This window comes from Aquarana catesbeiana, linkage group LG01, assembly GCF_042186555.1.
Source record: "Aquarana catesbeiana isolate 2022-GZ linkage group LG01, ASM4218655v1, whole genome shotgun sequence".
Classification (NCBI taxonomy): domain Eukaryota; kingdom Metazoa; phylum Chordata; class Amphibia; order Anura; family Ranidae; genus Aquarana; species Aquarana catesbeiana.
In genome coordinates this window covers 120,037,252-120,064,838 of record NC_133324.1, presented here as the reverse complement: position 1 = coordinate 120,064,838, position 27,587 = coordinate 120,037,252, and the positions used below count along the sequence as shown (strand labels likewise).

Below are 27,587 nucleotides of genomic sequence, written 5' to 3'. Positions count from 1 at the left end.
GTCCGCTCGTGTGTACGCGGCATTACCCTATCCAATCCCTGGGAAGCTCACCCAGAATGTGTGGCTGGGAAGAAGATAAATATTTGGGAGCATCTGATTAGTCTTACTCTCACCTGGGAGGTAGTGTGTGTGTGATGCAGCAGAATTACTGCTGTTAGGCCTCAGCAGGTGCTCTGGCTGAGGGCCTGTAGATGCTGGACTGAAGGAAACTTATTGGAGGACACTACCTGTGGAAGGAGGGCTGGAGAGGAAACCCTTTCATTAAAAAGTGCTGCAGAGGAGCTGGTTGGGAGCTGATCTGGACATTGTGAATAGGACCTGTTACCTATAGCTCTAGGTGTGGATGTGTTTGACTGTTTGCATAGGGGCTCAGATTGACTGGCTGTCCCCTCCACTATTAGTATTATAGGGCCCAATACCACTGAAACAGGAATTTTCAAGGAGTCTGTCCTATAATACTTGCGTGTGCTTTAAGTATCCTGCAACCTCATTCCTCCTTCCGATCTATGTTCAATATCTGCAATAAATTTCAAAAGAGCGCACTAGCCTGAATTTTGTCTGTGTGTTTTCTGGGGCTGGTATCAGGGTGGGCAGCCTCTGAACAGGTAAGGGATGAGCGCTACATGTATATTCTTATCCAGTATCGTTTAATTTAGGATAAGTCCACCAGGTATGAAACAATGTTCAAACTTGAGCAAAATATTACAGCGCACACATGCAAAAAAGACATTTACCTCCAGCAGGGCTAGTTTAAAACACCTAGACAATTTAAAAAAATATTATAAAAAAATATGGGGATTTGGTCACACCATATTGCTATATGGTGCTAAGCCCACTTACTGCGTCAAAGTACCCCATGATTAGTGGGTCCTACACTATCCATGGATTGGGAGATCCTGCTTCTCTGAACCATGAGAGCAATACACTCTTCTATATGGGAGAACTTTGAGGTCTCCACCCATGACACAAGTGGACACTAATGAGAGGTACTTAATGAAAGAGTGGGGTGCTCCTCACCCAAAAGGTTTTGGTCAGAATCCATACAATAGACAAACAAGATATTTGGGGGGCACACCCTAAAAGATGCATTAAAGCTGGTGCAGCCATAAGACCATACAGCAGAGCAAAATATTACAGCGCACACATGCAAAAAAGACATTTACCTCCAGCAGGGCTAGTTTAAAACTAAAGTTCCCATGATGCTTAAACTGCACTGCAGGGTGCATGAGCATCATGGGAAATGTAGTTCCAAAACCTCTGGGTTGCCAAGGTTCGCCATCACTAATCTAGGACATCATTACCAGGTTTTATGTTAATGAAAGCTGCAAATGTAACAGTATTGAAAATACTTTTTAAAATTAGTTTAAAGTACAACTTTAGGCTTTACACTCTCGTGCCCCCTCCACTCTCCACTAGTCACATGACCTGCAGGGTCCTCTTTTCTGGCACTACATGGTTATCAATAATGCAGAAAACAGTGTTGAAGTGCAGCTCTCTGCATCATTGTACATGAATGCAGATTGTGGCATTCTCTTAATGCCCTCACTCACAGGATGTCCTCAATCTTCTGGGTTGAATGATGCTGACTGAGCATCATTCAACCTGAAAGTCTGGCGACATCTAGTGATGGAAAGGAAATACTGCAGGGGACAGTGCCAAAGTGGAGGTGAATGTTGCAGTCAGAGCTTCTCTTTTTTATTCTACACCTCCTGGGGCCACATTTTAAAAAAGTGTCTTTAGTTGGGCTTTAACATGTTAAAACTTATATGAGATTTTAGTGAATGAGTGTACATATACTTTAGGCTTTTGTAATGATCAGCTGTACTGCTAAACTTTTCAGCCCTTTGCAGCATATTGTTCCCTTTAATTTGACAAGTATAGCAGAAATAGATGCAATTTTACTCACTAAGTAAAATCAATAGGTCATTTGTACTTTTGACCCATCATATTTATACACAACTCTACTGATCGATCATAGGAAAACTGTCATTTCCAATAATTCTGGACAAATAAATTGATGGATGGATGGATGGAAATAAATAAGTGAAGATGGACATGACTTTCCCGAAGAGGTGAATCCAAGCAGAAACGCGATTTAAAAAAATCAATTGCACGCAATGTATTTACAGCTATATTTTTCAGCCAAACTTGGAACATCTTGTCCTACTCTAACAAGTGCTGCTCTTCTGTTTATAGAAGACATTAATTCTCTATGATGTTCTTTACCAACATTTGGTCGATTTACATGTATTTCAATCATTACTTTTTTCGGTTTCTGTGAGGAAGGTAATAAAACTCACTCTAAGCAGAAACAGAAAATATATTAGCCTAATGGGGGACTTTATATACTTCACTTATATATCTGTGGCTTTATTAATAAAAGAGCTGGGTACAGCATGACTGCTGCTAAACACACACACTAAAGACCTTTCTTCTTTATTGTCAGAGAAAAGCAGAGAGATGTTTGCGGTATGTGCAGATATTACCTTGCAGTACTCAGAAAATAACATTCTACCAGCTACTATATTCAGTATACGATTTACAGTATATACTATATGTAATCAAATTTTAAAGAAAACGTCAACCTCAGCAAGCATTCATCTATTTTTAATGTAACCTTATTTCTTTCTCTATATTCCAAGAGGTCACACACCTTTGCATGTTGTCTCTGTGTGTGGCTATTGCTTGTGTAGCCGGTGCTGCTCTACAGGTGCCCTATATAACATGGTGGGCTATAAGGATTGCACAGAGGGACTGTTGCAGCCTGCTGTTGTGTGGTTATAGTCCCTTCGACTGAAGGGGACAGTTTATTATTTGGTTATTAGTATTAGTTTGACCTGTGATGGCTGGATTAATTTATAGAGTTAATAAACAGTAAGGCTACTTTAGACTGGGGCGTTGTGGGCGTCGGCGGTAAAGCAGCTCTATATTTAGCGCCGCTTTCTTGTCGTTTTAGCGGCGCTATTCGGCTGCTAGCGGCCGAAAGAAGGTTAAAACTGCCCGCAAAGCACCGCTATGATTTCGTGGCCATTTTTCAGAGAATATGAATGATAACACAAGAACTTTTCTTTCAGTCATGGTTAGTGTTTGGCTGAAGCCATTTATTATCAATCAACTGTGTTTACTTTTTTTAAATACTGACAACAGAAACTACACAAATGACCCTGATCAAAAGTTTACATACCCCAGTTCTTAATACTGTACCGTGTATTTTGTGGCATTTGTGGACGAGGCTCTTTATCTTCTCAGATGTTAAAGCTGCCTATTGGCTCTTGGCAAAAAGCCTCCAGTTCCTGTAAATTCTTGGGGTGTCTTGCATGAACCGCACGTTTTGAGTGGCTCAATGATATTGAGGTCAGGAGACTGAGATGGCCACTCCAGAACCTTCACTTTATTCTGCTGTAGCCAATGACAGGAGGACTGGGCCTTGTGCGTGAAAATTTAGTTGGTCTACCTGACCGTGGTTTGGTTTCAACAGAACCCCTCATTTTCCACTTCTTGATTAGAGTTTGGACACTGCTGATTGGCAGTCTCAATTCATTGGATATCTTTTTATGTCCCTTTCCTGTTTTATACAGTTCAACTACCTTTTCCCGCAGATCCTTTGACAATTCTTTTACTTTCCCCATGACTCAGAATCCAGAAACGTCAGTGCAGCACTGGATGAAAGATGCAAGGGTCTGTCAGGAGTCCAGAAACTCATTGACCTTTTATACACACACACTAATTAAAAGCAAACAGATCACAGTTGAGAATGGTTACCTTTAATAGCAATTCAAACCATTTTGTGTCAACTTGTGTGCAAGTTGACACAAAATGGGGTAATTTGGGTAGTTTTTGTTGTCATTATGATTTAAAAAGAGTAAACACAGTTGATTGATAATAAATGGCTTCAGCCAAACACTAACCATGAGTGAAAGAAATGTTTTTGTGTTATCATTAATATTCTCTGAAAAATGGCCAAGAAATCATAAATTCTGCCAGGGTATGTAAGCTTATGAGCACAACTGTACATAGATACTACATAAAGTGGCAGTAAACCCATTGATTTAACAGTTTAAAAAAAAGAGCTGCATTTCCGGCATGTGCCAGGAATGTAACTGTCACATTGGTTGTGCTCTCAACCTGTCAGGGCTGGGCTCAGCCCTTCCTTCTCAAAGCTGGCCGCTCAGCTGTCCGCTAATTTCCAGCTCCTTTCTCTCCACAGTGACTCACCTGTTGATGATATCCTGCTCGTCAGTCCTGCCTACTTAAGCTGTCCAGGCCAGATGATCTCTGCCTTCACCTTGGTCACATCTCTAGTGACGCTCTACTGTGTTCCTGTTAAAGACTTGCTTGGCTGACATTCCTTCTGGCTCCAGATCCTGCTTGCTGTTCTACTACGCTCATCGCTGGCTCCCTGATGTTTTGGCTTATCTGACTATCCGTTCCGGTTTGTGAACTCTGGCTATGTTTTGACTACGTTTACTCTGTTTACCTTTTTATTATTATTATTAAACAAGTGTGATTTAACTGTACTTTTGTCTCAGTCTGATTCATGGTTTCTGACACAACCAAACTGCCAAACCATTGAATGGCTGGTGTCATAACTGATTACATGTGCAGCATCATAGCAGTTGAAGATTAAACAGAGGCCAAGATGGCTGCTTCCTTGGCTGAAAACAATAGGAGGCTTAGCGTCCACTTCAATAGTAAATACTTAGATATTACCTAAATAATAAGAACTTAACCACTTCCTGACCAGCGCACGCCGATGTACGTCGGTAGAATGGCACGGCTGGGCAAATGGGCGTACAGGTACGTCCATTAGAATTTCCCACCATGCCATTGCGTGCGTGCGTGCCAGCGGCGGCGGCCGGGAGCTCCGTGAGTCGGGTCGCGGGTCCTGCGGACTCGATCGCCTCGGGGATACGCGCGATCGCCTCACTGAGACTACGCACGGGGAGATGCTGACGTAAACAGCATCTCCCTGTTCTGCCTAGTGACAGTGTCACTGATCTCTGCTCCCTGTCATCGGGAGCAGAGATCAGTGACGTGTCACAGCTAGCCCATCCCCCCCACAGTTAGAACACATCCCTAGTACTGACTTAACCCCTCTCCGCCCCCTAGTGGTTAACCCCTTCACTGCCAGTGTCATTTACACAGGAATCAATGCATTTTTATAGCACTGATTGCTGTATAAATGACAATGGTCCCAAAAATGTGTCAAAAATGTCCGACATGTTCTCCATAATGTCGCAGTCACAATAAATATCGCCGATTGCCGCCATTACTAGTAAAAAAAAAATATTATTAAAAATGCCATAAAACTATCCCCTATTTTGTAAACGCTATAACTTTTGCGCAAACCAATCAATAAACGCTTATTGCAATTTTTTTTTACCAAAAATATGCAGAAGAATACGGATCAGCCTAAACTGAGGAAAAAAAATGTTTTTTTTATATATTTTTGGGGGATATTTATTATAGCAAAATGTAAAAAATAATGCATTTTTTTTCAAAATTGTCGCTATTATTTTGTTTATAGCTCAAAAAATAAAAATCACAGAGGTGATCAAATACCACCAAAAGAAAGCTCTATTTGTGGGAAAAAAGGACGTCAATTTTGTTTGGGAGCCACATCGCACGATCGCGCAATTGTCAGTTAAAGTGATTCAGTGCCGAATCGCAAAAAGTGCTCTGGTCAGGAGGGGGTAAAATCTTCCGGGGCCGAAGTGGTTAAAGTATAACTAAAGCCAAAACTTTTTTTTCTTAATTTTGGATGGCTTAGAGAATAGTTAGAACTGTCTGGTATTTACTGCTGTCTGTATCCCACTAAAGGGAGACTCACCCTCTCTATTTGTTTACTGTTCTCAAAAAGAATGCAAGTGAAAGAAAATCCCGGAATTTAGGTTGTCATTAGAACAGGAATTGAGGGAAAATCTCCCAAAGGGGACACTAGTTCTGGCAACCCTGATTCTCTCACTTTGAACGGTTATACCCTAACTTCCTGTTTGGGCTATGGGGCAGGATGTGAAGGGAAATCTCCCCAATAAGACACATATGGCAAAAAAAAAAAAAAAAAACCTCAAAAGCAAAGCTTTACCTTTTGGTTCTTCTTCGGGCTGTGACATGAGACTGGATCCGTTGGTGCTGGTCACACCATCACTAGAATTCATGACAAGGAAGACCCAGCAGAAGCAATAAGATGTAGTGAATGCAAACAAAAGCAAAGTGGACAAGTGTGAAGAGCTTTCAGCCAAACTGTAGATGCTGTCTAAGTTTAAGATTTTGGCCGGAGTGGTACCATGACATTAGGACTTACACGTATGCAATATACCCTCAGGAGCATGATTGCTCAGGGGCCCCCGGCAATTCTATCCACCAGTTGGCTTTCCAAAACATTCATACAGACAAGTTGTTAGATAAGGCTGCACTACAAGGGAATAGCTTGCAGAGTATTTCCATTCCCTGGTATGGTTGCAGGGGGAGCTGCAACCCAGACTATAATTGCCTAGTGCTGTATTTATTCTTTTATTAGAATTAATTCATCACTTTGGGATTTTAGCTACAAATCTGGCAGCTTTGTTGAGGATGAACACTGCTCTTCTCTGCTTCCAAGTAATTGATAGTTTCATCCTGATGTGAAACACATTTCTTGTACATTTGAGTCGGTATCGAAAAAGCTGCCAGGGAAAACAAAAACTGTGGCAAGCTAAGTACATAGAATAGGTATAAGTTTGGCATTTGCAGTGTTCCGTTTCCTTGTCCTTGTGCATACACAGAGCTAGAAGTGGAACATTGTGTGATTGTTTGGATAACAGCAGGGCGATCTTGTGACACTCTTAAATGCTTTTTTTTATTTGTATGGCTTGATAAACATAATATTTAGGTTAGATAAAAAGAGGTTATAACTAAGTTACCATGCATGTAAGAAATTGATCTAGGGAAATTCACAGGTTGATGTGTAATATTTAACTGTGTATGGCTCATCTTGCCCACAGGTAATGAAGTAATTATGTATGCAAGGTGCAGATAATAAATGGGTAGACAGGTGTGTTCGGTACACTGTGTCTTATCTATATACCATGATATTAGAGAATCATTAAGCTATAGATTATGTTGGTGTCATAAATTGCAGAAGGTGAAACAGAGATAAGAAAGGATTATAAAAGGACATTGTATAGGAAAGTACATTGCTGTACTGGATTCAACCCTATCTAAAACTAAGCCTGTCATAAAGTGAAAAATTAAAGTGTTACTAAAGGCAAAATAAAAAATGACATATATGTAGGATGTAACTAGCATTAACAAAGCAGTCTTTGTTTTTTGGGTACCCCCCCCCCCCCCCCCGTTTTATTTTATTTTTTTAATCTGCTGATCCTGCTATTATTTTTCAACTTCCTTTAAGAGACAGTGCAGTAAAAGTGTCAGTTAGGGTGTTGACACAAACCATTTAAAGCAAAACTAAACTGAACCAGTAAAAAACTGTGAACAGGCAGCCCTTTATTGCAGAAGAGATATGCTATGTCTCTTCTGCAATAACAAACACTTGCCTGCTCGCAGTCTTCTGTTGAATGCACACTGAGCTGTACATGTATGCACAGTGTGCATCCATGTCACACTCCAGCTGTGTGGAAATGACGGACTCCCATGCACATGTGTGGGATAATGTCAATCCCCGACTGGCCAATCAAGAAAGTGAAAACCTGGCACCGTGAAGTGGCCAGGGAGAAGATGACAGCAGAAATAATAAAATGGAGCTACGCTAAATTAGAAAACGTGTTAACCATAAATTAATACAACACAAAGATTGCAAACAATGTGCATAAATCTTGGGATTACTCCCAACACCACAAAGTAATATTATAGATTAGTCCATAAGACATAGCCACACATGTGAAGTCTTGGCATAACTTGTGACAACGCCACAAACTCGTGCTCCTCCACCACATAGAATGCGTGCTTACCAGAGGCAAGCTAAAATGGGCTTGCGGCTGTTAACTCCGCCAGGGCCTTGATCCAAAGAAATGGCGATGACGGCTCCCAATTGCTTGATACAATGATGCAGGAACACACAGCATACAGCCAAGGGGACTCGATCATTCAATGGTCTCCATTGAGCACCAGAAGATAATCCAAAATAAAGAGGAGCTCAGCATAGTGTAAATTGTACTATGAACATTTATTAAAGTAAATAAAAAAATTGCACTTACACGTAGTAAGAGATAAAGTTGCAAGGATTATAAAAACCGGACGGCAAGCGAACACCCGTCCACTAAGGTACATAGCGCAATGACGTCAGCACACTACTCCTCCCGACGCGTGTTTCGTTACAATCTGACGTCATCCTGGGGCACGGGTGATGCACTGACTCATCGCACTATATACTATACAGACAAAACCACGCCTCAATCTGAGACTTGAGTGGCGGAACTCAAACCGCCATATTGGAAACTGGAAAAAACTGACCACCGCCAATATATAAATTTATCTGTGTTAGAAATGAAGTTTAAAAATGGATAATAGTCCCGAGGAAGAGAACAAGGAAAGGAGGATAACCTAAAAAATATAATTTATAAACAAACTTGACCAAACATGCGAAAAATTATCTGAAGGATTATTCGCCATTCGTATAAAAGAAAAAATGGCTTGATGTATTAAGACAGTCATCAGGTGCCACCAAAGGTAGCATTACCCGATCTGCCTCCCTAGCCAACCCCATCATAAAGGGGTAAATGTACACTAAAAGTATATAAAGATATGTATATAAAAATATAAATAAAAACTATATATATAAAAGAGGATACGAGCAAGGAAAAGGGAGAAAAGGTATAAAGAAAAGAAATATCCCACTTGGAAGTTGATGGAAAATGTTATGCCCATCGCAGAAGGTGTTGCCACTAAAGTCTCACATCAAGTTCACATAATCAAGGGTAAATCATTTCACACAAACCCACATCTATGAATTATCAATAAATGCGTTCACATCTACATCAACATTTAATCCAAATACGACATAACTTTTAATCTTATGTATCCATGGCATCTCAAGCCTGGATATGCCTCTAACCAGAGAGCTTCTAACCCAGTGCGGGCAATATTTGTCTACACCTAAAAATAGAGTTTTTGAAGGGTCTTTATTATGGGCCACTGAATAGTGTTTAAAAAACTAATGTTTAGAGAAGCCATTAATTAGATTGGTATATACTGTACTCATTTAACCTCACCGAAAGGGGTCTTTTGGTCCTGCCCACATATTGAAGCCCACAAGGACATTGGAGCAGGTAGACAAACTCCTCGATCGAACATGTGATGAAAGGTCTAATTTCATATTCCATCGATGTAATGGATGAAGGAAACTTTTGAGTTCTTCTTTCTATTTAAGGAACACACACGGCACTTCCTACACTGGTAAAAAACAGTGAGGTTCTGAAAAAAACCCCTCTTGATGGACGGGGGTTAAGAATACTGAGTGCCACTCTGTCCTTAAGAGAAGGGGCTCTCTTGTAGATAACCTGAGGTTTTCCAGGTAATACTGTATTTAAAACCTGATCACTACCAAAAATGTGTCAATGTTTGTTAATCAGCTTTTTTATGCTCATATGTTGCACAGAATAGGGAACAGTGGATACTCTATCTTCACGTTGGGACCTTTACCTCAATAGATCATCTCTCTCCATAAGTATGATCTTGTCAAGAGTCGTTATTAGAGAGTCACTTGAGTAGCCCTTCTCTATGAACCTATTTATTAGAGTCTGTGCCTGTAATAAAAACTCTTCATTATCTGTACAGTTACATTTTAGCCGCATAAACTGGCTTTTTGGAACTGATCGAAGCCATGGATCATGGCGGCAGCTATCGACAGGAATATATGAGTTCCTGTCGGTAGCTTTGAAAAAAGTAGAAGTGGTAAACTGATCCTCCTCTACTGTGATTTTAAGGTCTAAAATGATGACAGCAGTCAGCAAAGAATTTAATTGCCACATCGCTGGAATGAGGGGGTGAGCTTTTCTGTGAGTTTGGTTCCACTTGAACACTGACAGGGGTGCTTACAACATTTTGATTTTATTCATTAAGACTCTGTTCACATATGCTGTGGCCGCAGCTCACAGTATGGGGTCCGGTGTGTCCCTGTTCACCCGATTTAGGTGCAAATCAGGTTTGAATTTTTGCCTGAATTCGCACCTGAATCAGAGGACGCACAGGAACCTTCTTCAATGTGGACCGAGGCCTTCCTGGAGCTGTGTGAACCAGCTCTATTGAGAGCCGGTCACCCTTTCCTGTCATGCGAATTGGATGCGGGGAAACCCGCAACCAATACGCATATGTGTGAACCCAGCCTTGGTGAAAATCTTTGTTCCCAAAAACTTGTTGGTGTAACTGCTTTTAGTCTTCATTAAGACTTCTGGTTGCTCAAACATGCATTTTTGCCACCTGCCAATCGTGCCCCCTCCTTAAGCTGCAGTAGGCAGCAGATGGGAATATTTACATGCCATGTCTGCGATGCTTTACTTCTGCATTTGTGGCATGTTGAAAAGGAGCTGTTGCATCGCTTACTCACCACCAGTCAGTAGCCTCTGGAGCATGATCTGAGCACAGATCTGGCTTCAGAAGCAAGGGAGAAATCTACCCTAAAAGTCTTAGCTGGAGTTTAACTTTATTATGTTATTCATTTATGTAAAATCCATCTTAATCTACTAGTCCATCTAACATTACCCTCTCCAGACAATGGTGCTGTCCAAAGATGTCTCCATTGCTCCTACAAAGATAGAAGCGCTACCCTAAAGGCTAGATCACACTGGAAAGCACGTGTTTGAATGCATGTATTCCCACACATTCTATATAGACCACTTATGTATTTATACATGTTGACCATATCCCCCCTCAATCTCCTCTTCTCAAGAGAGAATAAATTCAGTTCCTCTAATCTTTCCTCATACTAGCTGAGTTCCTCCATGCCTCTTATCAGTTTGGTTGCCCTTCTCTGCACTTTCTCCAGTACCCCAGTATCCTTTTTGTTAATCGGTGCCCAAAACTGAATTGTAAATTCCAGATGAGGGCTTACTTATGAATTGTACAGGGGCAAATCATGCCTCTGGAGTCTATACCTCTCTTAATACAAGAATGGACTTTGCTGGCTTTTGAAACTACAGCTTGGCATTGAATGCTGTTATTAAGCTTACCAGAACACCCAGACCCTTCTCCACCATTGACTCCCCTAGTTGTACTCCCCCTAGTATGTATAATGCATGCATATTCTTAGCCCCCAAGTACATAAATTTACATTTAAGAACATTAAATCTCATTTGCCACATAGTTGCCCAATTAAACAGTGCATTGAGGTTGGCTTGTAAGTTGTAAGGACGTTATTTCATTGCATAGCTTGGTGTCATCTGCAAAGACTGAAAATATACTTTTCATCCCAGCCAATATGTAATTTATAAATGTATTAAAAAGCAAGGGTCCCAACACTGAACCTTGGACTTTACTTTAAGGTAATATTTTGTAGGTATTGTGTTTGTACTTGGGGTTTATGTTGTCTCTGTTTTATTTGTAGATGCAGTAAATGTTACTGGGCAGATGTTACATGAGGAAAAGTTCAAGATATTCTGACCTGTCATTGGCTTTATTCTTTCAGTGGGAAGATCACACACAAACTGGACTTCAAAGGATTTAAATCTTCAAAGTTGGTTATCCAACAAATGTGTTTTATTTAATCCCAGTATTGGGCAGTAGCCATTAAAGCTGAACTCCGGGCACAAAAATGTTCATTTCAATATATTCCCCAATAGTCACAAAATATATAAATATACTTTGTGAGCACCATATTTTTTTTGCAAGCTCAGAAATTACCATGTAAAATTAGCAGTGACATCATTACTTTGCTGTACATGAGCAGATCTGGGAGGAGTGACCCAACAGACCCACCTACTACAGACTGCCTGCAGAAAACCATGGGAGGGGGCGGAGACAAGAATAGTCACCCTGCAGAAGGAGAGAGAGTAACAATGACCAGTCTTTAGTACAGGAAGTTCCCGCACAGCAAAGTTTCACACTGGAACACTGCACAGATGTGGAAGAAATACACAAAGCACATCAAGATTCAAGAAATAAATACACATTCCCGTTATATTTAGACAATACTTTCCAAACCTGGAGTTAGCTTTAAATTTCATTTTGTTGTACATTTTTTATTTATTCATCCTAATACTGTTGTTATATTAATGTATTGTGGGGAGGTGGTGGACTGTGCATTACCATATCGGATGAGAGTCGCAGTGGGTCCAGGCGCTGGAGTGACTTGGAGAATGGGCATAAATATCTTACCTGTTTTTGTCTATTTATGGTAAGAGATGAGCAGCTCTTTATCATCTGTCTTTATTTTATTTGTCAAAACTTTAGTAGTGCAAACAACATCTTCTTTGATATACACTTATTAGTTTGCAGTGGTGGCAGGTGGTAATTTTCTTTGCGGGGGGGGGGGCGGAAAACAGTACCACCCTTCCCCCCCTCGGTCGGTCGGCGGGCAGGACTGGTGCACTTACCCCATCTATGCAGCAGCTCTCTTGGGCTCTCTGCGGCGACAGCTCTCCCGTTCTCCTTCTCTCCACGGGCGACGGCTTTGGCTATATTCATTCGCTGTTGTAACACCTGGGTGGGCTCATGGCACAATGCTCTGCGCCACAATCCCACATATTTTGAAGCCCTATAGAGCTTATGGCTCTTATCAGGTGCTTCAAAAAAACAACCCCCACCACTGTAATTCAGATGATCAGCGTCCTGAAAGGGGCCAGACGCCTAAATAGGTGGTGGCAGCGGTGGCCGTGGATAGATTCATGCTATGCATGAATCCATCTATTAGTCATATAGGGAGTGGCGAGGAGAGAGGGGGAGGAGCCCGGGCTCCCCTAATGGACGGGCCGCCACTGTTAGTTTGTCCTCAGGTACAATGTATGGAAAATGTATATTTATTTGAGGAAAAAAGGCTTTGTTTCTACTTTTTACTTTCACATATATTTTTTTCTGTTTTGTACAAATATGCTCAGTAAGACCCCTTTCACACTGAGGCACTTTGCAGGTGCCATAGTGCTAAAAATAGCGCCTGAAAAGCGCCCTGAAACAGTGGCTCCTGTCTCTCCAATGTGAAAGCCTGAGGGCTTTCACACTGGAGCGGTGCGCTGGCAGGGCGTCAGAAAAAGTCCTGCTAGCAGCTTCTTTGAAGCTCCCCTGCCCATTGAAAACAATGGGGCAGCGCTGCTATAGCGCCGGCAAGGCGCAGCTGCAGCGGCATTTTGCAGGCAGATTTAACCCCTTTTCGGCCGCTAGCAGGGGTTAAAACCACCCCGCTAGCGTCTGAATAGCGCCACTAAAACAACAGTAAAGCTGTTGTGTGGTTATAGTCCCTTCGACTGAAGGGGACAGTTTATTATTTGGTTGTTAGCATTAGTTTGAGCTGTGATGGCTGGATTAATTTATGGAGTTAATAAACAGTAAGGCTACTTTCAGACTCGTGCGTCGGCGGTAAAGTGGCGCTATATTTAGCGCTGTTTACCGTCGCTTTAGCAGAGCTAGTCGGCTGCTAGCGGGGCGGTTTTAACCCCCGCTAGTGGGCGAATAGCGCCACTAAAACGACGGTAAAGCGGCGCTGACGCCCGGGGCGGCTCAGTGTGAAAGGGGTCTATAACAATACACGTTTCCAGAGACAAATTGCCACCACTAAGCCACTGCACAATGGGAAACTAATTTTATTTTCGTTGGCTCTTTATGTTTAGAGAGCCTGTTAAATCAAACCACCTATTGTGTTTATATATGGTCAACATAGCTCCCCAGAATGGTTATTTTTTCCTTACACCATATTACCAATTAATATATATATTGTTAGTTAAGATGATTTTGTGCTTCACTTAGTTTCTTTGCAGTAACTTTTTAATGAAACAGAATATTTCAATCATATTCACCAGTAAAGTAATTAGAACAAAATGCATTATTAATTATAAAATAAGACGAAAGGATCCAAAGCTAATTTACTAAAGTTATTTGGCTCAGAGCAAAAGAGGTTGAGAACTCCTGATTGACTTTGATGCTGCTACATAACTATTTAATTTTTTACTTCTGGAAATATAAAAGATGCTTTTGCTTAATATGGGCATGACTCTACCATTAATAAAGTCAAACTAAATGTGGATATATATACATACAGTGTAAGATTGTGGCATGCAGAAATGGTCTTATACTGTATTTTAGATAAGAATTGTCTGTCTGTGTTGCGCCACACAAACAGTACAGTTTTGAATCTATTTAGTTGCTATTGGCCACTCCTTATTCCGCAGTTCCTTTTACAATTAGTTAATGTACTATATGTGCCAGTTATTCTGGCAGTAGGTAACTTCAGGACTCCAGTGTTTCAAGAAAAGCTGATTCAGTTAGCTGGAAGGCAGGGATCAGCAATATGATTTGCTATCCAATGATTGATAGCTGAACATGACATGCAGGGCTTTTTTTCTCAAAGAATAGGTGCAGGAACTCAACCATGCCTCTCCCCCATGCTGAACAGCATAGGGGGCTTGGCCAAATTGCACAGTAGGAGAATCTTGAAGGGGCATTAAACTCCCCCAATGATGGCAGCTATGATGAAACGCGTAGGATGGAGCTAACAAATGTGTTGTCGCCATGCTGGTCTACTCTGTAAACTGTTTACGTAGTTGTCATGGTACTGCCCAGGAACATACTTTTATATATATGCGCTTATCCATTTTCAACATTGTGAGTAGTTTTATGTATGTTTTTATACAATTCAAAGTTTTATGCAGTTTTACACTATGCGGATTTCCTCAATGTAATTTCATGGTGAAAATCGTGGAAATATATGGATGGTTCTGAGTCTATCTATACTGGAGATTGAGAGACACCATGGAGATGTGTGGACAGTGTTGATTCCATTCTTGCTGAAGTTTGTGAGATACCACTGGATTCCCAGTATATCTCATCTGCTGGATCTCCCCATCATGGGTTTCCAATCTACAGGCTAACTTGACTATTTAATAGGGTCAAATAATTCCAGTAATGCCGCGTACACACTGTCGGACTTTCCGATGTAAAATGTGCGATCGGAACTTGTTGTTGGAAATTCCGACCGTGTGTAGGCTCCATTGGACAGTTTCCATCGGAATTTCCGTTGAAAAAAATTTGAGATCTGGTTCTTAACTTTTCCGACAACAAAATCCGTTTGCGCAAATTCCGATCGTGTGTACACAATTCCGACGTACAAAGTGCCACGCATGCTCGGATTTAAGCAGAAGAGCCGCACTGGCTATTAAACTTCATTTTACTCGCTTATCGTACATGTTGTACATCACTGCGTTCTTGACGTTCGGAAATTCCGACAACTTTGTGTGACCGTGTGTATGCAAGACAAGTTTGAGCCAACATCTGTCGGAAAAAATCCATGGATTTTGTTGTCGGAATGTCCGATCAATGTCCGATCGTGTGTACGGGGCATTAGAGTCAATTTTCTATGGGGGTGAAGGTGCACTCAGTGAATATCAGTATAAGCTCAATAGAAGACTTTTTCCAGCACAGCTGTGTTTTTACATATATTTGAGACTATTAACTTTTTTATCTCACTTATGCTATGTATATATTTGTTTTTGGACGAGACCAGGGGTCTCCAAACTGTCCTTCAAACTTTAGGGAGGCCGCACTTTAGCCAGTGAGAGTAGGAAATGTCCTGGTGTCAGAGGGACAAAACAATGCCCCATGACTGGTATTAGGGGAGTAATAATGCCCCATCGTTGATATCAATGGGAGGAATAGTGGCCCTTCATTGGTGTAAATGGGAGGAATAGTGCCCCTTCATTGGTGTCAATGAGAGGAATAGTGCCCCAATGTCGGTCAGTGGCAAGAACTATGCCCCACTGTTGTTGACTATAAGAATAATACCCCAAGGACCGGATGAAAGCAAGCAAAGGGCTGCACCCGGGTCCCGGGTCACAGTTTGAAGAACACTGGACTAGACGATTGATCATTGTTTGGTTTTCACTGTTATCTTTATGGTTAAAACACCCTGGGGCTTATTTACGAAAGCCATGTGCCATCAGTAGAGGTGCATCGCATCTTTTCCTATTTACAAAACGGTACGCTGGGAACAGAGCGCGAACAGAGCGCGAATCCTCCATTTACTATAGCGATCTCGGCGCATGGGAAACTGCAATCTGTGCACAGCCCTTCCTTCTCTGAGCTGGCTGCTCAGCTGTTGGCTAATTTCCAGCTCCCATCTCTCTCCACAGTTACCCAGCTGTTGTTGATTCTGCTTGTCAGTCCTGCCTACTTAAAGTCGTCCAACTCACTTGATCTCTGCCTTCGCCTTTGTCAACATCACAGAGACTTTCTCTTGCTTTCCTGTTGAAGACTTGCTCAGCTGACATTCCTTCTGGCTCCTGATCCTGCTTGCTGTATTACTACGTTTATCTCTGGCTCTCTGACATTTGCTAGGCTGACTACCTGATCCGTTTACTGAACTCTGGCTTGTTTTGCCTACGCTTACTCTGTTTACCTTATTATTATTATTATTAAACAAGTGTGATTTAACTTTACTTCTGTCTCGGTCTGATTCATGGTTCCTGATAGCGCCACTATGGACGTGGCTAACGGCATCTTCAATTCAATATTAACAGAAGATGGAGGTGCCAATATTATGGGATGATGTGAGGAAGTTTATTAACAACTACCCAGGTAACAAATATGCCCAAAATAGAATAAGAAAGTAACTTTTTCAGAGCAAGCCTGCTGTGCCTGCAAGTACGTTTAGAACTGCGCGAGATCAATGTAAGAACTGCACATGTGCAAGCGGCTCTTGCGCTCGCTCAAATGCATTTATTCACCGCGCGGCCAAAATCTTAGTAAACATCAAGCAACGTAAATGCAATTGCGTGGGTTGAACAGGCACACCTCTAAACTTACCATTTTTATTTTTACGCTGGTTCACCTTTATGTATTTTTTTTAAGCATATTTGCACACAGGTCTGTTTTTTGGGGGGTTTGAAATCTTGCAGCTGCAATGTAGATTTGTAACTTTTCTCTAAAGCCGTACATCTTTGAAGCAGCATTTTGGATACATGCTACAGATGCACCACTTTACAGGCAGACTAAGCTCCCCCCAAGTTACTAGCTTTTCAGCAATTTTGCAGCAATTTTTTAAGGCACTTCTCCTTGTTTCATTTTTGGGGTTGTCCAAATTGGTGACATTGATATATGTCCCTTAGGGTGGGCCCTGGGCCCTCATAACCATTTTAAGGACAATAACTAGAAGATAAGCAAGCCAAGTGGGGACTAGCAAAATTAACAAGTCAGTTCCCATAGACTGCAATGGTATTTGTTGTATAACTTTTACCCATGTTAGGCTCTTTGTTTGCCCCCCTGGACTGGGGGGTGTTTCTCCCATCTATAATTTTGTAGCATGCTGGATGATGTGCTTAATTTTGGACAGGGGGTGGCTTATTTTGTGCTAGCTGCATTTGGGTTGGTCTTGGCATGTTCAGGGACTTTGATTTTTTCCTGTGCCTTTTGGTATGTGAAATGCATTTGGGTTGATCTGGGCATGCTCAGGGACTTAGCTTTTTTTTTTAATTCGTTTTGTGTGTGAACAGCACTTGGATGTTTCTGGGCATGTTCAGAGAGTGTGTTTTTTGGGTTAGTAATTTAAGGACATCCTTAACAGGTGTACCCACTTAGAAGTTCAGTCTCTACACTGGGTGAACTTGCATTTTGTGTGTTTTCTGGACTGTGCATGTGTTTTCAATTGCCTCATTAGCACGCAAACCTATATTATATAAAGCTTGCAGATAGCATTCTTTACCTTGCCCAGCAAAGAGGCAAGATTGTGTGTGTGGCTGGCAAGAGAGTACATTTGGGTGTCCTTATAGAGTTTGGAACACATGTATTTTCTCTTTGTATTTTGTTTGTTATGTCTTTGCAAAACAGATGTGTTTTAGAGCAAGTTTTTTTACTTTGGTTCATTGATTTTTTTTTGGGGGGGGGGATATTTTCCACAGAAATATTTTTGATATTGTTAATGTGTGTCATTTGTAGGTTGTTTCACTTTGATTTAATGGTCTGTGCTGCATTATTTTGCAAAATCTTCCTCAAGATGTCGTGACTAATTAATGTTTAAATCCTTAATAGATGTCCGTTTGTGGGGGCACTCCTGTTGATTTCCTTTACAAAATGGTCAGACCTCAAAACCATATTCTGTTAGTGTCTCAAATGAACATACATGTGTTTTTTGCTTTCCTTGCTCTTTTCCAAGTCCTGTTTTGTTGACCAATAACATTTCTAGCAATTTTTTATGTTTTGTTAATTTTCAATGCAACAGATTTTCCAGCTGCGGCTTAACTAGGCTGATTGGAATGTCAAAACCAAAAAAAGATGTGATTTGTCTGAAAGTTACTTTCCTGGTGCCTTCATGGTAGCATATGCATGGATTGTGCGTATGCTGCCATGGATAGGCACCAGGAAAGGAAAATTACAGAGAGATAAGTATTCAGTTTTCCATTTTAGCGCAGTGGGTTTCAGCCTCAGTCCTCAAGTACCCCCAACAGGACATGTTTTGGGAATTTTTCTTAGCTAAAATAGCTGTCCAAAATACCAAGCCATTGACTGTGATTTGATTTGAAGCACATGTGCAAGATGAATGAAAACCTGCAAGCATGGCCTGTTGGGGGTACTTGAGGACAGGGTTGAGAAGCACTGATTTAGAGCACTGAGCTAAATTCTAGCTCAAGACAATCCTATTCTAATTGTGGGCATTTGAGGGAAACCAAGAGAGTGTTAGAACCCCTGTTCTATCTCAAGGAGCAGATAGCTAAACCTTATCCCAGTTTTATCTCAGTTTTTTTAGAACAAGCCAGGTGAAACTACAAAATAACAGAAATAGACCTCAATAAGTATAATATTGCATACAATACAGCATACATTGCATAAACAACTATATACAGTACAAGATGAGATAGTAAAAACTTACTTTTTAAGTTCTCAAAGTGGTGATGGCGATAGATAGAGAAATACATGACTTGCTTCTTGCAATGTGTTGAAAAGAATGGTGGATGGTTGACTTCCTGTTAAGATTCTACCCAGAATTCCCTGCTTGCTGACAACTTCCTCAACTACACATACAAATAAAACAGATAAACAGAACTGCAGCAATACCAAAAAGGAACACTAGATGGAGCCTGCACACCACATATGACTGTCTTAAGTAAATTACACATTTTGCATGTAAATTTAACAACGCAGGTACAAATAACCAGTATAAAACATCAGCAAGACATTTGGTGGACAGAACAACCCCTGCTTGTCTTTTTTAGGTCGGGCTTTGTGTCACTTTTTCTGAAAATTGGCTTCACTTGCTGTCACAGCCAAACAGGAAGTGAGGGTAAAACCCTACCAATGTCTTTCCTTGGAGACACAGGTCAATCTAACTAGTGTCCTCATTAGGCAAATTGCACTCTAGCACTTTGTTGTGTATTTTGGGGTTTATTAAAGGCAAATCCACTCTGCAATACAAGTGTACTTGCTGTAAATCTAAAGGAAAGCACTGGTGATTTTAACATCCAATCGTGTAGAAGCAAAGATGGTGTTTTTATTTTCCTTGCATGTCCCCCTCGGATTTCCAGCAACTGCACTTCCAAGTGCACTTGTAGTGCAAAGTGGATTTGCCTTTAGTAAATAAACCCCAAAGTCCAAGATACCTAATAATTTAGGGTGTACAGATCAAAATGCTGGAGTGCAATTTACCTAATGGGGAAACTATTTAGATTGACCCGTTTGTTCCCAAGGAAAGACATTGGTAGGGTTTTACCCTCACTTCCTGTTTGGTTATGTGACAGGAAGTGAATAAATTTGAAGGAGAAAGTGGCAAAATTTGGGGTGTGTCTGACACCCTCAAAAACTGACAAGACTTCTAATCCCTCTGCACTCTAACCCCAAGCAAAAATAAGAAAGGATTCCATTTAATTAAAGTTTGCAAAGACACATTCCAAAGTTCAACTGTGATGCATGTCAATGGCCCATTTAGACCTTGTTTAATAGAAAACACCAGTTGCCTTTCACTAGAAACATTTGTTAGTCCAGTCCTAGAAATCTGCATCTGCTTTACTATTTCCCTAAAAATTGGGTTCCTGCATCTAGATGCGCAACCGCTGTGTATGTGAGATGCGCAACTGCTGTGTGCGCATATCTGGTTCCTGGAAGCGGTGGCCAGCACACAGGAATGACATCACGCCCCTACAGGAAGTTACTTGTACTGCTGCCAATTTCTTTCCACCACTATGCCCCTGCTCACTGTTCTCTGAAGAAGAGATGATCCTTATTTGCAAATTAAGAAAATGATTATTTTTTTTAAACATGGGGTGGTGTTTATGTGGGTCCCTAACACACATTCATACATATTAGGGCTAATTTAGACAGGATCCGATTTACCTACCAGCATATTGTTAGAGTGTGGGAGGAAACCCGAGTACCTGGAGGAAACCCACGCATGCACAGGGAGAACATGCAAACTCCAGGCAGATGGTGTCACGGGCGGGATTTGAACCAGCGACCTTTTTAGCTGCTAGGTGAAAGTGCTACACCACTGTGCTGCCCAAATGTATATCTATAGATGTAGGTTCTTGTGTCCACCAGCAGAGAGAAGTTGGGTAGATGCCACACTCCCAATTCTGGAGGCATAATAATGGTCTAGCACAGGGGTCTTCAAACTACGGCCCACCAGTTGTTCAAGAACTACAATTCCCATCATGCCTAGTCATGTCTGTGAATGTCAGAGTTTTACAATGCCTCATGGGATGTGTAGTTCCACAACAGCTGGAGAGCTGTAGTTTGAAGAGTCCTGATCACTCTAGCATGAGAAAGGTGGTTTCTCATGTGCCTTGTATAATGCCCAAGAAATATCGTTAGGAAAATACAAGTGGGTCATGGCATATCTACATTCCAAATTTGGCACTTAAGATGGTCATGCACTATGCAATCTGATTGGCCAATCTCTGTACAACTTGATATTTCGGCAAAATAGGTAATAGGAAGACGCACTTGAACAATTAGTTCAAATTATAGGAAATCAAACAGGCTCTTGCACTAAATCTTGCACTAAATCTAACTGATTGCAGTGTATGGACACCTTTAAAGATCAAGATCTGAAAATATTAATTTAAGTTTTGAAACACTTCTCTGTTCTTTGTAATGTATTGAAAGATTTGGGTAAAAATAGAAAAAACACATTTCAAAGATATATTGGAAGTAATAGGCATGAGATTAGCATCAAAAGGGTTAATTAACTGAGAACACCTATTAATTGCCTAACAAGACACATCCAATGAGATGAAATGAACCAGTTGTATTGGGCATGCACTATTATCAATGAGAAAACTGCAGTTACCCTAGCGCCAGTTGCAGTTTACATATTTATTATCGTGTTGCGCGTCTGTGTGCGCCGATTCGCTCGTTCAATCAATGATTGTTCCGGCGCACCAATTAAGGTGTGAACCAGTGCAGCGCATTCGTCTTAGTAAATCACCCCCAATGTTTTCTTCTCATCACGCATATTCTTACCATCATACATAGCGCAGCAATTTATTTTTTCTTGTTAATGCACAGTTTGACTGTTTTTTCCAGCGGCTAGTTGTTCTATTAATTACCTGGGCTATGCTACGCATGGAGTGCAAAATTCGAGGCTGCACTATGCACAGTGCAGACTTCTGGACTTTACTACACACAGAATGCAGGGTTCAGGAGTAAGGTGCACACAGACTGCAGGATTCTGGAGTGCGCTACAGGCGGCGTGCAGGGTTCAAGTACTCTACGCACAGGCTGCAGAGTTCAGGAGTGCGCTACGCACAGAGTGCAAAGTTTAGGAGTGTGCTATGCACATAGTGTAGAGTTCAGGAGTGCGCTACACAGAGAGTGCAGAGTTCACATTTCTGCAGAGTTCAGGGCTGCACTATGCATGGAGTGCAAAATTAAGGGCTGCATTCAAGAATGTGCTAAGCATGGAGTACAGGGTTCAGGGCTGTGCTAAGCACAGACTGCAGAGTTCAGGGCTGTGCTAAGCAGAGTGCAGAGTTAAGCACTGTGCTACACACAGAGTACAGTGTTCAAGACTGCTCTATGCACAGTGTGTAGGATTCAGGAGTGCACTACACACAGAGTGTAGAGTTCAAGAGTTTCTAAGCACAGAATGCAGAGTTTAGGGCTGTGCTAGGCACAGAGTGCAGAGATCAGTGCTGTGCTATGCACAGTGTGCAGAGTTCAAGGCTGTGCTATGCAGAGAGTGCAGGATTCAGGAGTCTGCTACGCACAGAGTGCAGAGTTCAAGAGTGTGCTACATACAGAGGACAGGATTCAAAAGTACGCTACACAGAGAGTGCAAAGTTCAGGAATGCACTATACACAGAGTGCAGAGTTCAGGGGTGCACTTCACACAGAGTGCAAAGTTCAAGGCTGCGCTACACATTAAAAGCAGAGTTCAACACATTTTGTACCTTTGTTGCCGTATAAGTTTATAAGTTTCTGCCTGAGCACTGTAGGGGCTCCGCACCTTGAACTTACAGCCAGATCATCCAGCAGGGGGCATCAGCATCCGGTCATCAGGGAACAGATGTGATCACAGACAGTGCCACTCACCATGTGAAATCCCCCTCCGGGCACTGCACTCAGGGCACCTGTATTTCCCTGGTCTTTGCTCTGAGCACAGGACAGGAAGGTTCTGTGCAAGCCAATTTGAGAGGTAAGCTGGCACTTCTAAACACAGAAGCTGTGCTTCTGTGTTTAGAAGTGGGAGTGGTGAGCGGGGAGCAGAGGGCCAGAGCAGGAGGTACAGAATTCCACCATGTTCAGTCCGAAAAAAAAGACCTGATGAAATGTATGCATGTTATGCTTAGTGCCATTTTTATTGAATGTGTACACACAAATGTGTGCAAAATACAGAAATATTTCTAAGCAGGTACCACTAATTAAGATTTTGGTAACTCATAATTGTTTGAGCTACGTGTAGACACTTTTCAGAAATTTCCTCTTGCTTTCTTTTGTTTCTGAGAGAGGGCATGAAGGGATAGCGCCTCAGTAGACCACAGACAGCAACCTTTCCACACTTTATCCAATTAAAAATAAATGTTTGCCTTTAAGTACTGCTTTAGTATGGTAGGTTTAGTGCTATCTGTAGCCCTGCCAAGCTTTCGAGAAACTCCAGTGTTAAAGGGTTTCCCCAAGGTCTTAGTATTTATTGCTTCTACCAGCCACTGTTGATGTGTTCCAGTAGGCTCTGCCAGATGGATTAATATTTTGAGTTACAAAAAAAAATATTAGCCAGCCAAGTCAGTGTTGGTGTGTTCCAGTGGGTTGTGTCGGTGAATTGATAAATATTTGGGATCCCCTGACATTTATGGAGTGTTCCAATATTGTAAAACGTCCCTCCAATAATATGTGCCGAAAGGTAACAACTCTGCCCACGCTGAAATACAGTGGAGAAAACATAGAACACGTCACTGTCAATCTTCTCGTAAACTTAGACAAAGACTGTCACAAGAACCTTTGCTTGAGATACTGGCATGCTACTGCTCTATATTTATTAGAAAGTGAGTACAGATAAGTGACACTGCTGCTAGCAGCCCAATGCCCTGTACACATGATAGGATTTTCCAACAACAAAACCGTGGATTTATTTTGCGAAGGATTTTGGCTCAAACTTGTCTTGCATACACACGGTCACACAAATGTTGGCGGAAATTCCGAACGTCAAGAACACGGTGACATACAACACGTACGACGAGCCGAGAAAAATTAAGTTCAATAGCCAGTGCGGCTCTTCTGCTTGATTCATAGCATGCGTGGACTTTTGTGCGTCGGACTTATGTACACACGATCGGAATTTCCGACAACAAGCTCACATCCAACATTTGTTATTAGAAAATCCTATCGTGTGTACAGGGCATTAGGGTATCCTGATCTCCTTCCATTCAAATACATTCTGAAATATATTTATAAAAGATATTAGAGCAACTAAAGAACTGTTATTCAGCCAGTAAACGCTAAAGACTTGGCCTAACATTGAACATTGCTTACTAAGTAATAAATAAAGCGAACCTGCGGCCAAGGTATTGTTATTTAAGTATTATGACATGGGGGATCATTAGCTCAGTGGTAGATGCATTTTTAACACTGAGTCCATGGCAGACAGGAACTAGTAGCCCATGTTTGTTAAAAAAAAGGCAAAAACAAAACATAAATCCAACATAAGCTTTCCCACACAGGGGTTCTTTTCCTGCAAATTACAAATGAAAATTACCAAGCCACCTGGCTCTCTGGTCAGCAGTACCTCTGCTTGTTTGCTCTCCCAGACCACTGGTTATTCCATGCACACAGCCTTTTTGGACGTGCACAACCTGAACTCCTTAATGCACACAGCCTCCATCCCTTTAACGCACACAGCTTTGAGCTTCTTAATGCACACAGCATCTATCTCCACACAAAGACTCTCTCAATGGCAGCTACTGCTCAAACTCTCCTCCACTCCACATGCATCTCTCAGCAGACCAAGATTATAAGGGCTGTGTGCACCTGGGTCCACACCCTGCTGGATGTCCACAAAACTCATTGGGTTAGAGATTTTTTCCCCTCCCAAGGAACTACTTTTTCAAATCAATGCGTCACTGCAAAGTCTGCATCACATTGATTTGAAGTTAATTTCCGACAATAGGGTGTGACTTGTCATGCAAATTGACCTGTCAAATTGCATGACAAGTCACTCCAATAAATTAATTGCTGATGCTCCAGATCCCAAGTTTTTTCTCTTGTTCTTTGCAGAGGAGGAGGGATCCTTCTTCAGGTAACCTATATCACTATATGGGTTATGTAGATGCTTTCTATTAGCTGGCAACAGTGACTTATGTCAGGAATACATGACAAGTCTACGGCCATAGACTGAACTGCTGAAGGGACATGAATGGTGAAAGTGAGTGTTACAAAGGCTTCAAAATGTAATTGTTTACAACTTGTGAATGAGTGAGAGGAGATGGTAGGGAGAAATGGGAGATGGGTTTTGGGAATATGTAAATACTAGACTTTTTTTGTCTTCCTTTTTTTTACTGTTTTAACTTTGGAATAAAAACATTTCCTTATTTAAATACTACACTATGGGAGCCCATATCTCATTTCTTGCATGAAAACCTTACCTATACTGGATATTGGAGAGAGCATTAAAAGAGGAGTACAGCTGGTTGATTTGGGCTTGGAGGAGGATCCTTTGCACACACAATTCGATCCAGCTGCAGGATATCCTTGGAAGGTCCATAGGAGCTGGATACCAGTTGGTAAACTTGGAGCCTGGCTGCATGATCGGTGCATCAAGCCTATATGCTATGCAAGATACCCCTGTAGGGGTTACTGGAGCAGCGGAGCTGGTGAGTGGGGACCCAAGGGGGGAGCACTTAAAAGTCACCTGGATTTTGTTCCTGTGTATCGTCACCAAGCACTTAAAGTAGAGTTCCACCCCCAAAAAAAAAAAAATTAGTAATGTGCTTAAAAAAAAAAAAAAAACATTTGGAGAAAAATTGCCCTCCCTGAAGGCAGGGGAACATGCTCTGCTTCAGTATGTCACAGTACACGTTGGCATTTATGGTTCCCTCAATGAACTGTATCTCCCCAGTGCTGGCAGTACTCATGCAGCCCAAGACCATGACACTCCCACCACCATGCTTGACTGTAGGCAAGACACACTTGTCTTTGCACTCCTCCTCTCCTGGTTGCCACCACACACGCTTGACAGCATCTAAACCAAATAAGTTTATCTTGGTCTCATCAGACCACAGGACATGGTTCCAGTAATCCATGTCCTTAGTCTGCTTGTCTTCAGCAAACTGCGGGCTTTCTTCTGCATCATCTTTAGAAGAGGCTTCCTTCTGGGACAACAGCCATGGAGACTAATTTGATGCAGTGTGCGGCGTATGGTCTGAGCACTGATAGGCTGACCCCCCACCCCTTCAACCTCTGCAGCAATGCTGGCAGCACTCATACATCTATTTCCCAAAGACAACCTCTGGATATGAAGCTGGGCACGTGCACTCAACTTCTTTAGTTGACCATGGCGAGGCCTGTTCTGAGTGGAACCTGTAGTGTTAAACCACTGTATGGTCTTGGCCACTGAGCTGCAGCTCAGTTTCAGGGTCTTGGCAATCTTCTTATAGCCTAGGCCAGTGATGGCGGACCTTGGCACCCCAGATGTTTTGAAACTACATTTCCCATGATGCTCAACTACACTGCAGAGTGCATGAGCATCATAGGAAATGTAGTTCCAAAACATCTGGGGTGCAAAGGTTCGCCATCACTGGCCTAGGCCATCTTTATGTAGAGCAACAATTCTTTTATTCAGATCCTCAGAGAGTTCTTTGCCATGAGGTTCCATGTTGAACTTCCAGTGACCAGTATGAGCGGTTGAGAGCGATAACACCAAATTTAACACACCTGCTCCCCATTTACACCTGAGACCTTGTAACATTAATGAGTCACATGACACCAGAGGAGGGAAAATGGCTAATTGGGCCCAATTTGGACATTTTCTTTTAGGGGTGTACTCACTTTTGTTGCCAGCGGTTTAGACATTAATGGCTGTGTGTTGAGTTATTTTGAGAGGACAGCAAATTTACACCATTATACAAGCTGTACACTCACTACTTTACATTGTAGCAAAGTGTCATTTCTTCAGTGTTGTCACATGAAAAGATAGAATAAAATATTTACAAAGATGTGAGGGGTGCACTCTCTTTTGTGAGATACTGTATATAAAACTAATTCTGGGCACAACAAATAAAAAAGCAAAACAAAACATTTAAATAGTGAAGTATTAACCTCACAACAAATACAAAAAAATTCTGCACTCCTTAAACCCAAACACACGCTGTCTCACAAAATATATAAGAAACATATAAAAATAATTCTAAGACCTGGTCACACCAGTGTGGCGTTGAAATCGCGATACTTCGGTACAACTTTAAAACTTCAGATTAGTGTGATTTAGACCTCCGATTTCATTGTGGCTTGCGACTTCATTTAACAGAAGTCTATGCAAGTCACAATGAAATCGCAAAAAAGTAGTGCAGGATCCTTTTTCATAGTTGCTGTGACTCGAGTCCATTGCCAGGAATGGGGTGCGACTTGACTATCAAATCACATGACAAATCACACTGGTGTGAACCAGGTCTTATGCCGCGTACACAGGATCAGAAATTCGGCCAGCAAAAGACCGATGAGAGTTTTTGGCGGAAAATGCGACCGTGTGTATGCTCCATCTGACTTTTGCTGGCCGAATTCCAGCCAGCAAAAGACTGAGAGCATGTTCTCAATTTTTTGGTCTGAAAAAGTTCCGATCGGAAATTCCAATCGTCTGTAGTAATTCCGACGCACAAAATTCCTATGCATGCTCGGAAACAATTCAACGCATGCTCGGAAGCATTGAACTTAATTTTCTTGGCTTGTCGTAGTGTTGTACATCACCGCGTTCTTGACAGTCAAAAATTCAGCAAACTTTTGTGTGACCGTGTGTATGCAAGCCAAGCTTGAGC

At 41.7% G+C, this 27,587-nt stretch overlaps 1 long non-coding RNA gene across 2 annotated transcripts in view; it reads right to left on the bottom strand.

The window, feature by feature from the left end:
* LOC141133769 (uncharacterized) overlaps positions 1-27,587 on the bottom strand; it is an 85,685-nt gene that overhangs the window by 48,545 nt on the left and 9,553 nt on the right. For both annotated transcript variants that reach the window (XR_012243120.1, XR_012243121.1), the window contains exon 2: positions 19,001-19,142. This is a non-coding gene — a long non-coding RNA (uncharacterized lncRNA). The remainder of the gene's footprint in view (positions 1-19,000; positions 19,143-27,587) is intronic.